Raw genomic sequence first — 15,489 nt, forward strand, 5'->3', positions numbered from 1 at the left:
TGCCAGACATAATCTCTTTGCTGTCCTGGAATTTGCTCTGTAAACCAGACTAGCTTAAACGCAGAGATCTGTCTACCAGTCTCCTAAGAACTCAGATTAAACGCAAGTGTCACTACCATCTCAGCCTGCTTTCATATAGAACGATAGAAGCACCAAAAATAAACGAGTTGTTTCCACATTACTAAGGAATTGTCCTATATCCACATCTTATGAAGGCCTTTTTTTTAAAAAAAAAAAATTACTTTCCTACTCAGATGACTTTTGCTTATATCATACTGACATAAAACTATCCAGTACAGTTTATCAATTTAAATAAAAACATATTACTTAATTTGGAAAGAAGAAAGCCTTAAAATATGGGAAGCACTAATTATTTTCACTTCAATGATATTATCTTATATTTACTTATCTCTTTTAATAATTTTTTATTTAGGGTATTTTATACTGGCACTATAATCACACTAGTTACAGAGATTTCAATTTTACTAAACACACTCTTAAATAACAACAACAACAACAACAACAACCAAACATACCCTTGAGCCTTGATTACAACATAGTTTGATAAGCCATTGATGTTGGTTAATTAAAAAAAAAATCTGCTACTGTGAATTGCTAATCTCTGACTAATTGAAGTTAATTTTGTTGAAGTTATTTCGATAAGAAAATTCAACCTAGTCTAATGAGAATAATTATGGTCAGGTCAATCCAGAACATTATTCTTAACTTGTTCTTATTTTAGTAAATATAAAAAGGGGGCTCAAAATATTAACTCGAGGCAGCACTTTCAGTGTGCATAGAAATCATTTGATCTTTCTAAACTGCTCATTAGTGATTCTACATAAGTTCTGCAATTAATACTATAAAATGAGCAATGTGAGTGCCCGTCTCGCCAGCAAGAAAGACACCACAATAGGATCCTTCTGCACACGTTTATTGGGAGAGCACTGACTGTGTAGGCGAAAGACCCCGAGCCCTGGGCCTCTCACTCTTATATACTATCAGTTCTGCTTGTGGACGTTGTACATCGTGGAGCGGAGCCTAGTGCGCACCACGATGTACAACGTCCACAAGCAGAGACAATTTCTAATTAATTCTTTGGTATTACCTATCTTATTACTCAAATAAAAGAGTTTAGAAGTGATCCTTCATTTTTCTTTTTCTTTCTTTCTTTTTTTTTGTTCTTATTTTTTCCTTTTTTTTAATTAGGCATTTTCCTCATTTACATTTCCAATGCTATTCCAAAAGTCCCCCATACCCTCCCCACCCACCCCCTTACCCACCCACTCCCACTTTTTGGCCCTGGCCTTCCCCTGTACTGGGGCATATNGCCACACCCGCTCCTCACAGAGCAAGGACATAAATTTAGAGAATATAATTACTATATCTTTACTAAATTGTTACCACATACTTCCAAAGCATCATAGACCTTTCTCCTTGGCCAGAATTCCTATTCCTCTGACTAGGTGATTCCATTTTCATATTTCTTTTAGAGACCAGTATTAACAAATATTGACAGATTTCATGCTTCAAAATAAGAAATCTGCATCTCACTAAAATGCTTCTTAGGATATAGGAAATTGTTTCTAACCTAAAGAGGATTTATTGTTTTGAGAAGCTCTAAAAACACTCTAGATATTTTAGAATGGTCAGATATGCAATCATATGGTTTATTTTGACTAAACTCTGTTGTCAATACAAACTATTTCCTGTCTCTTATCACAACATTGAGCTATCTCTACATGCACTTTCCTATTCCGTCCCGCAGGATTCAGTTATTCATGGGTGCGAGGGGGACCGAAAACCTGGAAGGAGATGGGAGGAAGAAAAAGAGAAATAGGAGACCAGGAAAGGTACCTATTGAGGTCTCGTTTATTATGCTGAGGTGCCTTCTTTTTAAAGCATACATCGCGGGGAATATGGGAGGGGTTGATGGAGAATTATACAAAGAACAAAGAAGTGGGCATCTGCTGACATGGGGGCCAAAATCAGGCGCCAGGCAGCAGGCACTTTGCATCTTATCTCCGGAACATTGATCCTCCTTGACAGCCTTGGGTGTCAGGCTGGGCTCAGGAGTGACTCATGTCATTGGATGTCATGGGAATTCAGGAAGAGATAGGGAAGAGGGGACTATAATTCTCCTTTTACAGCGTCAGGTGCCAGGAAGGGAATAGGGAGGAAGGGGGTGATAACCAGCTCTTAGCACGAGGCCTTTTGGTCTGTTAGGTAAATTGTGAAGGGCTCACTTTCTCACGAGATGGTCTCTGACACTTTCCACTTTCGATTGTTGGTTTCTGTGTTATATTTTTGTCTCTGGCTTGCAATTAATATAGTGTCTAACATCTTTCCTATAAGTCTTTAAACTCATAAATGGAGTTTTCTCATTCGTGACAATTCAAACAGGTAGAATTCTTTGTAATTTCCACTATAAATTTTGCCATTGTTTGCTGTTTTTTTTTCAATTTTGATGATTTTTTTTAAAAAAAAAATATCTACTTGTTTAACTGATCATTTATTACAAGAGAGGTGACCACTTATCCAATCAAAGAAGAAACATATACATGGATGTTTAAAATGAAGGCAAAGAATTTTCTATTTCTGTGATAAATACCATTACCAAAAGAAATGTGAGTAAGAAAGGTATCATTTCCTTTCTTGTTTCTTTGGTTTTTTGTTTGTTTGTTGGATTTTTTTTTTTTTGGTTGTTGTTGCTGTTTTTATTCTTTTTACATACAATATATCCTCATCATAGTTTCTCTTCCTTTTATTCTTCCCAGTTCCTCCTCTACTCGCCTCCTATCCAGATATATTCCCTTTATTTCTCTCATAAAAAATAAAGAAAAAATAGCTTCTAAGAGATAACAAACAGAACAAACAATGATATAAAATAAAACATCACATTTAATTAAACCAGGCAAATGAACATAAAGGAAAGAGCCCAAGCAATGGGTACAAGATTCAGAGACCCACTTGTTCACATACTCAGGAGTTCCATAAAAACACTCGCTTTAAAGCAATAACATATATGCAGGCCCTGGATTTGTTGCCAAAGGGCTTTCTTTCATCTTACACTACCAGTTAAAAGGCCATTACTAAGGGAATTCAGGGCAGGAATTCGAGCAGAGCCGGAAACTTTCAGTTGAGGTAAAGCAGAAGAAATTGAATAATGCCGGTTACTAGATTGCTCACTAAGGCTTGCACAAGGGACATCTCAGGACCACCTATCCAGGGGTCACAGTGACTATGTTGCCTGAGTACTCCAACATAAATCTTTGATCAAGAAAATTCTCTGACAGACTTGCCTACATTCCAATGCTATGTTTTATCAATTACCCTATTTTCAGCTATGTCTAGGTTTATGTCAAGTTGAAAAAAAAACAAACAATGTACTAGTTATTTTTCTTGCTGCTGTGACAAAATACATGACAGAAGCATCAGAAGGAATGAAGAGTTTATTTTGGCCAACAGTTTGAGGTTACAATGCATTTTGAGGGTAATACATCATGGTAGGAATACCACAGCTGGCCACATAGCTTATGCAGTCAGAGGGTAAAAGTGTTGATGCTCAGATCCCACTTTTCTTTCTGATCAACTCAAGACCTAAGCTCACGGAAGAGTACCACCTACTTTAGGGTATATCTTTCAGCCTCAGTATTCATAAATTAAAAACTTTTATAGAAACTTTGTTTCCATGGTATATTCTACATCCTATTAAGTGGATAATCAAGATTAATCATCGTAGTTACCCAGTGGTATTTTATTATTGTGACTAGTTACAAGAAGCAAACCATGTTGTGGTTCATTTTCTGGTATTAATTGAATTCCATAAAGTCTCCTAAGGAAGGCATTACGTTGAAATTCAGAAAAGAATAGAGTATGTTCTGAACTTCATTAGGCAACTATAATCTACTTATATAACTAGTTTGGTTATTGGTTTTTCCCATTATTTTAACAGGAGAGTTAATTTTATACATTAATGTGACTAGAATAAGGTATGTTTAACTTATAAAGCATTATTCCTAGATGTGAAATTGTTCTCAAATTTGCTTATAAGTAACGTGAACTAATTGAAACTAGCATTCAGTGGTGCACATAAGTCCATACTCAATGCAATGAATGGAACAAAAGTTCATAAAAGTCAAGACTCCTTCAAGTTCTTAATCTATAATCCCTTTGTTTTTCCATAGAGAGCTCTTGGTTCTAAGATCAACAATTTCAATTTGGGCTGGGAATTATGGATCCACTGATGTTTATGCCTTTGTGTTAATGTTAGATTATGCTAGGGTTTTCCAGCTGGCAAAGGGTACATATATTGTCATAGTTCAACTTCTATAGTTACATGAACCCATCCTATACTCAATCTCTCTCTCTCTCTCTCTCTCTCTCTCTCTCTCTCTTTCTCTTTCTCTCTTTCTCCCTCTGTATGTGTGTGTGTCACTGTGCCAATTTCTGTGAGGAGCCCACAATCAAAATTTATGTTCTGCAAAAATGCATTCATAATTATGTATTATAAAAGATTTTTTTCAATCTTATTAATAGTTGATGTACAGATATGATCTTATTTGAAGATTTTCTTCAAGTTTGATCAGACTGGAGGATTTAAACATGTTGTCATTGTATACAACAGATTCGAAAAATCTCCATGATAAACCATCTAATGTCTTACCAGAGAATCAGAGCAAATGTATTTAAAATAGAGAGTATGGTCATAATTATGAACTATTCATTTCTGAAGATAATAAATATGTGTATTTCCAATTTAACTTTTAAAAATCTGAGAATTTCCTGCATGCATACTGTAACCACATCTCTCCCATCCATTTTTCACCGCTTAAACTTATTCTGCCTTATTCTCACAACTCCTCTCAAATGCATATCTTCCTAATTGTTTTGATGTATGTAGATATTTCAATGAAATGGCACAATGGGAAAAGAGCTACATTTAATTATTTAATCTGCACAGAAATGCCAGTTCATAGTTAAGTGGAAAATCTTTAAAACAAAGCTGTGTTATAAAAGGGGCTGAGACAACATGAAGAAATCCAATTTTAAAATTATTTTACCATTATATTCCCATTTGATTATAAGATATGGCAGCATTAAAAATTCTATTAATATACAATATAAGGTGCATATAAGCAGTATGATTCTATTATTTATGAAAGTCTTTGTGAGTATCTTTATGCATTTCATTTTTATATGCATGATGAATATTACAATTAATTGCTATTATCACATTTATAGCTGGTGTCAGGACCTAAGACTTCATTCATATTAAGCAAATGCTAACTGAGTTGCTTCTCTAACATTATCTTAGTTTTAAATTTTATCTTCATCTTATTGAACTCTAAAGAATTTATTATTAGAAGGGGAATTAATTTTTCCATGTATCTATGTATTTTCCATTTGAATTCTTCTACATTGTTTTACATCACAGTTCCATTTGTGATCATTCCCTAGAGCCTGATCTACTTTCACTATCATTTACTGTGAAGTATTCTATGCAGTGATTTCTTTTTTAAGAATTATTTAATGTATGTAGATGAGTACACTGTCACTGTCTTCAGACACCCCAGAAGAGGGCACCAAATCCCATTACAGATGTTTGTGAGCCACCATGTGGTTGCTGGGAATTGAACTCAGGACCTCTGGAAGAGTAGTCAGTTCTTTTAACCACTGAGCCATATCTCCAGTCCCTGCAATGATTTCTTCTGTGAAATAAATCCATAGTCTTCCTTTCTTCTTAAATACAGGGGGAAGATCACTAAGGAGCTATTGCTGTACACCAGCAGAGCAAATTTTTGTTTTTGTTTTCTTACATTTTTAAAGTAGTCTCTCAACAATGCATTTTGAAAAGCTCTGGTACTTTAAAAATTCAATGAAGGTGACATTAAAATTCCTCTCAACTAGTTTACTGAACAAATTTAAAGTATGACAAATATTAAAATTTATATTTCATGAGAAATGAACAGTTCCAAAAGAATGTAAAATTCTATGTAATTTATGAAAATGGTAGAAGGTATTGGGAGCATACTCTGAGAAGAATGATGTGTATAAATAAAATAATGTTTGAATTTAGTTTGTGTAGTGGACTCACAGGTATAAACTTATTCATAGACAGGAAAATTCTTTTAAAATAAGAAAAGAAAGCACAAAAGGCTAAGATTAAGGGAAGGTGGTCTTTAAGTATATAAATTGGCAGTGCTAACATATAATGATGCATATTTTAACTGTTCTTGTATATTTATGGTTCTGTATACAGTTAATAACACTTTTCACTGGGAGAGGAAAATTAAAGATCTTTGAAGCCAATCAGTGACTTGAATTCATAATCTTTTTTTGTTTGTTTGTTTTTGATTGGATATTTTATTTATTTACATGTCAAATGATTTCCCCTTTTTTGGTTTCCCCTCCGGAACCCACCTATACCTTTATCCCTCTCCCTGCTTCTAGGTTGGTGTTCCCCCACCCCCAACCCACCCACTCCTGCCTCCCTGCCCTTGCATTCTCCTGCACTGGGGCATTGATCCTTCACAAGACCAAAGGACTCTCCTTCCATTGATGTCCAACAAGGCCATCTTCTGCTACATATGTGACTGGAAACATGGGTCCCACCATGTGCACTCTCTGGTTGGTGGTTTAACTACTTGGGGCCCTGGGGTGAGGTGTCTGGGTATTGATATTGTTGTTCTTCCTATGGGTTGCAAACTCCTTCAGCAGCTTCAGTCCTTTCTCCAACTCCTCCACTGTGATCCCAGTGCTCATTTAATGATTGGCGGCAAGCAGTCACCTCTGTATTTGTCAGGCTCTGACAGAGCCTCTCAGGAAACATGTATGTATGTAGTACTACTCAGCTAATAAAAACAATGGATTCATGAAATTCTTAGGCAAATGAATGGAATTGGAAAATATCATCCTGAGTGAGGTAACCCAGTCACAAAAGAACACACATGGTATGCACTCAATTACAAGTGGATATTAGCCCAAAAGCTTGAAATGTTTTTTATACCCAGATTTTATACTCCAGATTTTATACCCCTCCAGGTCAACTGTTGGAGTGTCCTAATATTCCAAATGTCTTCCCTGCCCCCCTGTCTCCATGAGTATGTCCCCACCCTCACAACCCCAACCCCACCAGACCTCTAAACTCTCTGGGGCCTCCAGTCTCTTGAGGGTCATGTGTGTCTTCTCTGACTGAACTGAGACCTGGTAGTCCTCTACTGTATATGTGTCGGAGGTCTCTATCAGCTAGTGTAGGTACCTGGTTGGTAGTCCAGTGTCTGAGAGTCTCAGGGGCCAAGGTTAATTGAAACACTCCTAGAGGGTTGTCCTCCTCCTCAGATTTTTCCAGCTTTTCCCTAATTCAATCACAGGTGTCAGCTGCTTCTGTTCATTGTTTGGATATAAATATCTGCATGATTCTTTCAGTTGCTTGTTGGGTCTTCTGGAGGGCAGTCATGATAGGTCCCTTTTTGCGAGCACCCCATAGCCTCAGTCATAGTGTTAAGCCTTGGGGACTTCCCTTGAGCTGTTCTGGGCCTTCTTTTCCTGAAGCAGAGAGGAGCTTGAAGTCATAATCTTAAAGGCCTTTGAATTCTTCTCTTGGGCTTCTGCTTCTGTGCTGCTTCTTGCTATGCGGTGAGTGACTGCTCACTCCTACATTTCCATAATGTTCTTCATGATCACACACCCAGAAACAACAGAATAGAATACATATAATTTTATGCTAGCCATATTAATGCAAACCTAAGTTAATTTTCTTGTATACACTGACCTTTTCATGGTATTTTCGTGTAGCAAGGTAAGAAATTGCCCAAGGAGGAATATAAGAAATTATTAGATGATGAATATATTTTGACAATAGTGTAGAGAACTGGTCAATAAATTGACTGCAGATCATGAGTAAAGAAGAAATACCTATATGATTATGAAGCATATGATATAAATATAGGCTAAATAGTAATTTTATAATTATACAGCATGTAAAATGTTATTGTAGGTCAGCATGCTAATTAAAAATTACCAAAAGAATGGATCATTGAATTATAAAAAGAAGGGATCAGCAGTTAAAGATCACATACTATTCTTCCAAATGATCTGAGTTCAGTGACTAGAACAAACATAGCTTAAAAATATCTGTAACTTCAATTCTAGGAAACCCAACACATCCTTCAGCCTGCATTTCCCGTAACTGGAGTTACTCAGCATTGTGGTCCATAGTGTGGGCACATGATAACAGCACTGTCTCTGCTAGGCAATCCCCTCAATATTTTTCTTTTAACTTTGTGGCCAGTATTAAAACTACCAAAATTATTGTTTCCTTCTACATATTTTATTTCTCAGAATGCATGATAAAAGGAACATATATCCTATTGAAAATAATCAAAAGGCAATATATTGAAAATACATGTTTTCATTTTAAAATTAGTGTAAAGGTACTTTTTTTTCTTCTGTAAAACCATGTTGTGACTTAGATGTCTTAAATAAGAACATTTCAGATACAGTTTAATGTCATTTGTTCTTTGAAAGAAAAATAATGGAAAATAAACTTCAAAGCAGTTTTCACTCATTTCCTTTTTGCCCTTACGACCGTTTCCATGCAGGCATTAATTTTCCCAAGAGAACAGGATTTCTGCTATCAATCCTTCCTTTATTTGTGTCATGGATGGTCATAGGACTATCACCTGTGCTTTCTATGTTTGAAGGTTGAAGTCAGCAGAGGTAAGAGAAATCACTGAGAATGACTCTACAGGGAATAATAGAGCTTTGCATTGGTTGTGTGTGTGTGTGTGTGTGTGTGTGTGTGTGTGTGTGTAATATACTTATCTGTATGAATGCATGAGTATAAAAAACTGGTTCCCTGCTTCACAATGCTTCCAAATTCTTTAGGAAGCTGAGTGTATCTGGATCACCTCTCTAGAGACATAGATGTGCAATTGAGATATCGTGTATTTTCACTACTACCTTAATGGTATCATATTTGTTGGTTGTTTTACACATTACTCAATACAACTGAAAGGCAAGGAGTAAATGAGGCTATGCATAGAGTAACAGAGCAAGGATGGATAGCAAAAAAGAAACTGTAAGAAACAAACTCTCTAAAAGGTAACATATCTGTGAGTCAGTGGGATTGACAAGGAGTGCCTTGCAGAAGAATTAGCATATGACAGGCAAGGTGCATGTGAAAATCAGGTTGCGGTGTCAGCAAGACAGAACCAATTCATAGCAGAGCAAGCAGGGATAGCACATTAAAATGTGATGAGGGAAAGAAACAGATGCTTTGGGGCAGCAGGAGCTCGAAGGAAAAGTATAAGCTTACACACTTCTTCCTAATAACAAAGCAAAATTTCAGACTAAAACCATACACATTAAACAATACACCACGTGACTTTTTAGTAGCAAGAATAATGAATTTAATTGTGAGAGAACTTTAGAATAAACTTAATGTGAAAGAAGCAAGGTCTTGGAAATGTCATGGACAGAAAGTGTTCATTCATTTACAGTCACTTAGATTGATGGATGGCATGACTGAAACCAAAAAGACTGACTTTCCTTTTAGCATTTATACATAAGTTTGTGAGAACTGAGTTTGGAAAAACAGCATTGTGTCTTAACTCTCCAATGTAAATTAAATTTTATGAGTTGTTTTACTTGTATCTACTCTGCTATAATGTGCATATCAATGGAATCCTAATATGATTATTTCTCTCATTATTCCTTGACAAACCTCTTCTCTTTAACATTGTAGGTGATGACCTATATATTATTACATTTTTCATTTTTTAATGAAATAGAGGAAGCAAACCAATTTACTAAGGTAAAGGGACTTATTATTTTACTTAGATATTTTCTTCATTTACATTTTCAGTGCTATCCCAAAAGTCCCCCATACCCTCCCCTCCACTTCCCTACCCACCAACTCCCACTTCTTGGCTCTGGTATTCCCCTGTACTGAGGCATATAAAGTTTGCAAGACCAATGGGCCTCTCTTTCCAATGATGGCTGACTAGGCCATCTTCTGATAAATATGCAGCTAGAGACACCAGCTCTGGGGGGGTACTGGTTAGTTCATATTGTTGTTCCACCTATAGGGCTGCAGACTGCTTTAGCTCCTTGGGTACTTTCTCTAGCTCCTCCATTGGGGGCCCTGTGATCCATCCAATAGCTGACTGTGAGGATCCATTTCTATGTTTTCTAGGCTCCAGCATAGCCTCACAAGGGACTTTTTAAAAAGTCCCCTTTCAAAGCTGAAGAATTTAAGCCTGGGATGTCACATTTATGGTAGCCTCTGAAGAACTAATTACATCAACCTGGAATCATGGCCATAAGGTCTGACTTGAAACAGAACAGTTCAGGGGTTAGGTCTGCTCTCATATCAACTTGCTTTCTGTGCATTTCAGACATGTTTAAGGGTCCCGTGAGAGCTCCTTTGAAAACACAGCTTCCCAGTGACCCCCAAATCTCCCAGTAAGCTTCAACTCAAAAAATTTCATAATACAACACTCTCTGTATCAATGTAATCTCTAATATATAAACGTTTGAAGATGCACCAAGACCTTGAAGGCTCATAGTGTAAGAGTTAATGAAACAAAAGGATGGAAAGACCTTGTTGGTACTATAACAGATTATTTTTGACAAGGGCTGTAAAATAGACTTGTGCAGAGAGTGGCAGCCATGGTTATATTTCTAAGATACAAAATCATTGCTCTTGGATACCGTGATGATGTTTGGTGGTTTTCAATGATTGTGTGAAGTGTTCACTTCATTGTATGAGGTATTCAGATGCACACAGAAATAATGAAAGGATTTTATTCCTCACAACTTTAAAGACTGCAATCAAATCTGTCACAATTTATCATCCTCAGGTTTTACCAATAACCTAATATACAATGTATATGCAAAGTTAAGATTTAGCCTAATTACTAAACACAAAGTTTGACATTCCCTGTATAATTAAAAATAGTATATGCATATAATTTTAAAAATTAGTGTGTGCATGGTATGTATATATTGGGTAATGTTTATGTATAGAGATCAAAGGACAATTGTGTGTAATCAGCATTCTCCTTCATCTATATGTATGTTTCACAGATCAGACTGGGCAGACTGGAATGCATGCATGTGTGAAAAGCAGTTTTATTTGCTGACCCACTGTCATTACATGATTTTCAAATAAAACCAAATCTACTCTTCTCTTTATCAACAAACTCATTTTGAAACATTGCAGGTACACATTCAACAAATATTGCTGACTAAATATGCACCACATGCTCATATAGGAGGTTGGTGATACAGCAGTGAGAGAGGCAAAGCCTTGGCTAAAAACATGGAGTAAAAGGATGAAAACTTACTCGACAATTGTATTTTTATTTAAATTGAATAATGCTGCTTCTTATGTTCTACAATCACAGATAATTAAAACTGTTTTTAGTAGAGTCATTGATAGAAACATTGCCATTGCGGTTTTAACATCATCAACACTTCAGCCTTTGTGCATGGCATTCCTCTTTAAACTAGCAGGTTTTCAGGGAATTTCCAAATTGCATGGTTAAGAACGTGTACCTGCGGGGATTTGTATGAAGCCAGAAGATAGGAATGTAGGTAGTGCTTGATGCTTGAGAACAGGAATTCCTTGAAGATATCAAGATATGTTTCATTGTACACTACTATGTTTCAGCCTGAACTGTTCAAAACGCAATATAAGTCAAAAGAAGGAAAAGTAAAATCAGGAAAAAAAGCTAAAAATTACAGCGAACCATTATCACATTTAAAAACAGAATATCCAAAGTCAGAAAAACTAAGTAAATCACAGCTAAATTAACCTTTGGTACTTAACTCCCCTCTTTACACAATTTTCAATTTATATGTAGTACAGCAACTGCATAATATACTTCCACGTGCTGTGCTGTGCAGAAGTTGCCAGGCTGTTTCTTAAAGAGTGTGATAATCAATTTCACAGTAGTACCAAGGCTTTTCTTCCTACTTACTGTTTTCTGTTTGGTACCTCTCAGTTTATTTTGGAATGTGATAATATCAATAGTCTTTGATGTTATGTACAGATTTTATTATTTCCTTTTGTACATGTTTCCAAGACAAGCATGTTTTTAAAGCTTTTACATTTTGTTACTTGGGATAACCACACACCGACTCTAAAGATGACTAGATCAACAGGATGAAAATCTTGAACCTCATCAAGTAGAATTGATGAAAGGCCTGATTGAGTATAGATACTCAGTATTGCCATCTATGACTACTTGCAGACCCTGTTTCAGTTTCTTCTAGGGTCTTCTTTCTTGAACTTGTACTGATTCTTTTCTCCATCTAAGGTGGCTTATTTGACTAGAGGAAAACAAAGAGATGTGTCACTTATGTAATACTATTACATTTTTGTTAAACTACAGTTCATTGTCTTTCTGTAAATTCAGAAAAAAAATCAGTCTGTGTCTATACTGTTTTACTTTTTCACACATCATGACTCCTTGTTAGAAAGCTTTCATGCCACCCAAATAAAGCTCCTTCTTCTTTTTTTCAGCATTAGAGAAAAAGGATATGTGTATTTGAATTATTTTCCTATTTCAATATTTGAACACAAGTTTACATTATTCATTGCATAAATAGCATTTCATTTATATGTCCCCCAAACCCCCATATTCATGGAGGTTATTTTTCCTTTCATCAAACATCTTTCAGTTTAATGCAGAGTATTGTTGTTGTTGTATTAGTTCATTTTTTTCTTTTGTAACCAGTTTTTAACCAAAGATCATTGAGGAATTCATAGAATGATTTTGGTTTTATGGCATAGCCAAGAATCATTTTGTTTTGAACATCTTATATCAAGACATGGTGAGAAGCCATATCAATGGTATGATATAAGAGAAAACAAGCATTTTATTTTTATGCAACTTGCATTTATTCTTTGATTTTTCTGAGTAGTTTTTACTTGTTATCCTCATTGGCCTCTTTGCTGACTTTATCATGTAACCTGATTTTTAGTTTTAAGGTAACGTTACCCCCCCCAAGACTATCTGACATTTATGTATAAACTATCAGCTTATTGCATACATTCTCTTAGTGTGTTTATATTTTTACCCTAGTGGTTTTTCTGGTTGATACAGGCAACAAATCAACATTTATTCATTCATATATATATATATATATATATATATATATATATATGTATATATATACACACACACACACACACACACACACACTCTTTTTTTATTTATTTATTTATTTATTTATTTATTTATTTTTTNCATTTATGTATAAACTATCAGCTTATTGCATACATTCTCTTAGTGTGTTTATATTTTTACCCTAGTGGTTTTTCTGGTTGATACAGGCAACAAATGTGTGTGTGTGTGTGTGTGTGTATGTGTGTGTGTGTATATATATATATATATGTATATATATACACACACACACACACACACACACACATTCTTTTTTTATTTATTTATTTATTTATTTATTTATTTATTTTTTATTTTTTTTTTTACACACACACATTCTTAAGGCAATGGGTAAAGACATGAAGGCTTACATAAAGGTAATTGTAGATGCTGACTGAATGTGTATTCTGGAAATGGACAAAGCTGTGACAAAATTCCCCGACTTGTGAAAAAATTGGGAAAGTTTTTCTCATACTTGTCAGGCTCAAAATTAACTAGTTTTTTTCTATTGGCCAAAATATGAATTTTGGCTCATATTTGTCTGGCTACAGACAACTGGTCAATTTGTACGTATATAACAATAAGGTCTCACCTGCATTGACTGCTTAAACCTGAGCTGAACAAAGGCAATAGCTATGCTAAGTAGACCGAGGAAAGCCCAAGAGGCCTCAAGTCTTTGCAAAGAACCAGAGGGAACTACAAAATTCTGAGAACTCTGCTAATAGTCTAATAACTGTGCTCAAAGAATCACATCCAAATCACATGTCAAATGATTGGCCCTAAACACATAACTACAAACAACACATACAACCTAAACCTGCTCTACTTCTGTATTTAGGAATATATATACTCATATACACACATAGAAATATATAGGTTTGTAAAAGCAGAGAAAACAGAGGCCATATTTTGAGAGAGATAACAGGAGGATTTAAAGGAGGATTTGGACTGTGGAACAGAAGGGGTAAATGATGCAAATATGTTATAATCTCAAAAAGATACATTTTAAAATCAACTAGTAACTACAAATGAAATTAAAGATTTCTAATAAACCAGACTTAAAGTAAGATCACTCAGGGTTATCATGGTGGACCTGATGACATAACAATGTCCTTTGAAATTAAAGATAGTAGAAGAAGATGTAAGTGCATAGGATTCAGTTCAACATCGTCAGTTTTGAAATCAGGAAGTGGAACTCCTCCGAAAAGTAGTCTGCACAGGTGAGAGTGTGCACACAGAAGCAGACAGCATCTGGGACAGGTGGGAGCCACAGAGATTCTGAGGCAGCGCCCTTTTCGGGCTCCAGACATCCAACCACCTTCCCGGCCAGAGGACAGGTGTCCACCTGGCCCGGAAGGGTTTTGCCTCAGGAACGGCAGGAGCCATCTTGGTTCCTGGACTCCACCGAAAAGTAGTTGGCACAGGTGAGAGGGTGCACACAGAAGCAGACAGCTTCTGGGACAGGTGAGAGCCACAGAGATTCTGAAGCAGTGCCCTTTTCCAGCTCCGGACATCCAACCACCTTCCGGTCCACTGCAGCACCTGGGTCCCTGGCCCAGAGAATCTCAGGACACCTGCAAGGACCCACACAGGATTCCCCACGGGATCCTAAGACCTCTGGTGAGTGGAACACAGCTTCTGCTCCAATCCACTCGCACTGGACCTGAGACTGCATTAACTAGGGAAGCAGATAACCCAGACTGATTAGGGGCACAAGTCCCTTCCAGTCCACTCCAGCACCGGGGTTCATTGTGTGCTGAGTTTCTATACACCCCCAAGTTCCTCACAGGACCCTCCATGGGATCTTAAGACCTCTGGTGAGTGGAACACAANTTCTGCCAGGAGGCAGGTTCGAACACCAGATATCTGGGCACCTTCCCTGCAAGAGAAGAGCTTGCCTGCAGAGAGTACTCTGACCACTGAAACTAAGGATAGAGCTAGTCTCCCAGGACTGCTGATAGACGCTAACATAATCACCTGAGGAACAAGCTCTAACCAGAGACAACTATAACAAATAGATCCAGAGATTACCAAATGGTGAAAGGCAAACATAAGAATCCTACTAACAGAAATCAAGACCACTCACCATCATCAGAACACAGTACTCCCACCCCACCTAGTCCTTGGCACCCGAACACAACGGAAAAGCTAGACCCGGATTTAAAAGCATATCTCATGATGATGGTAGAGGACATCAAGAAGGACTTTAATAACTCACTTAAATACAGGAGAACACTGCTAAAGAGTTATAAGTCCTTTTAAAAAAAGAGGAAAACACAACCAAACAGAAGTCCTTAAAGAAAAACAGGAAAAC

This window comes from Mus caroli, chromosome 12 (assembly GCF_900094665.2).
Source record: "Mus caroli chromosome 12, CAROLI_EIJ_v1.1, whole genome shotgun sequence".
NCBI lineage: Eukaryota > Metazoa > Chordata > Mammalia > Rodentia > Muridae > Mus > Mus caroli.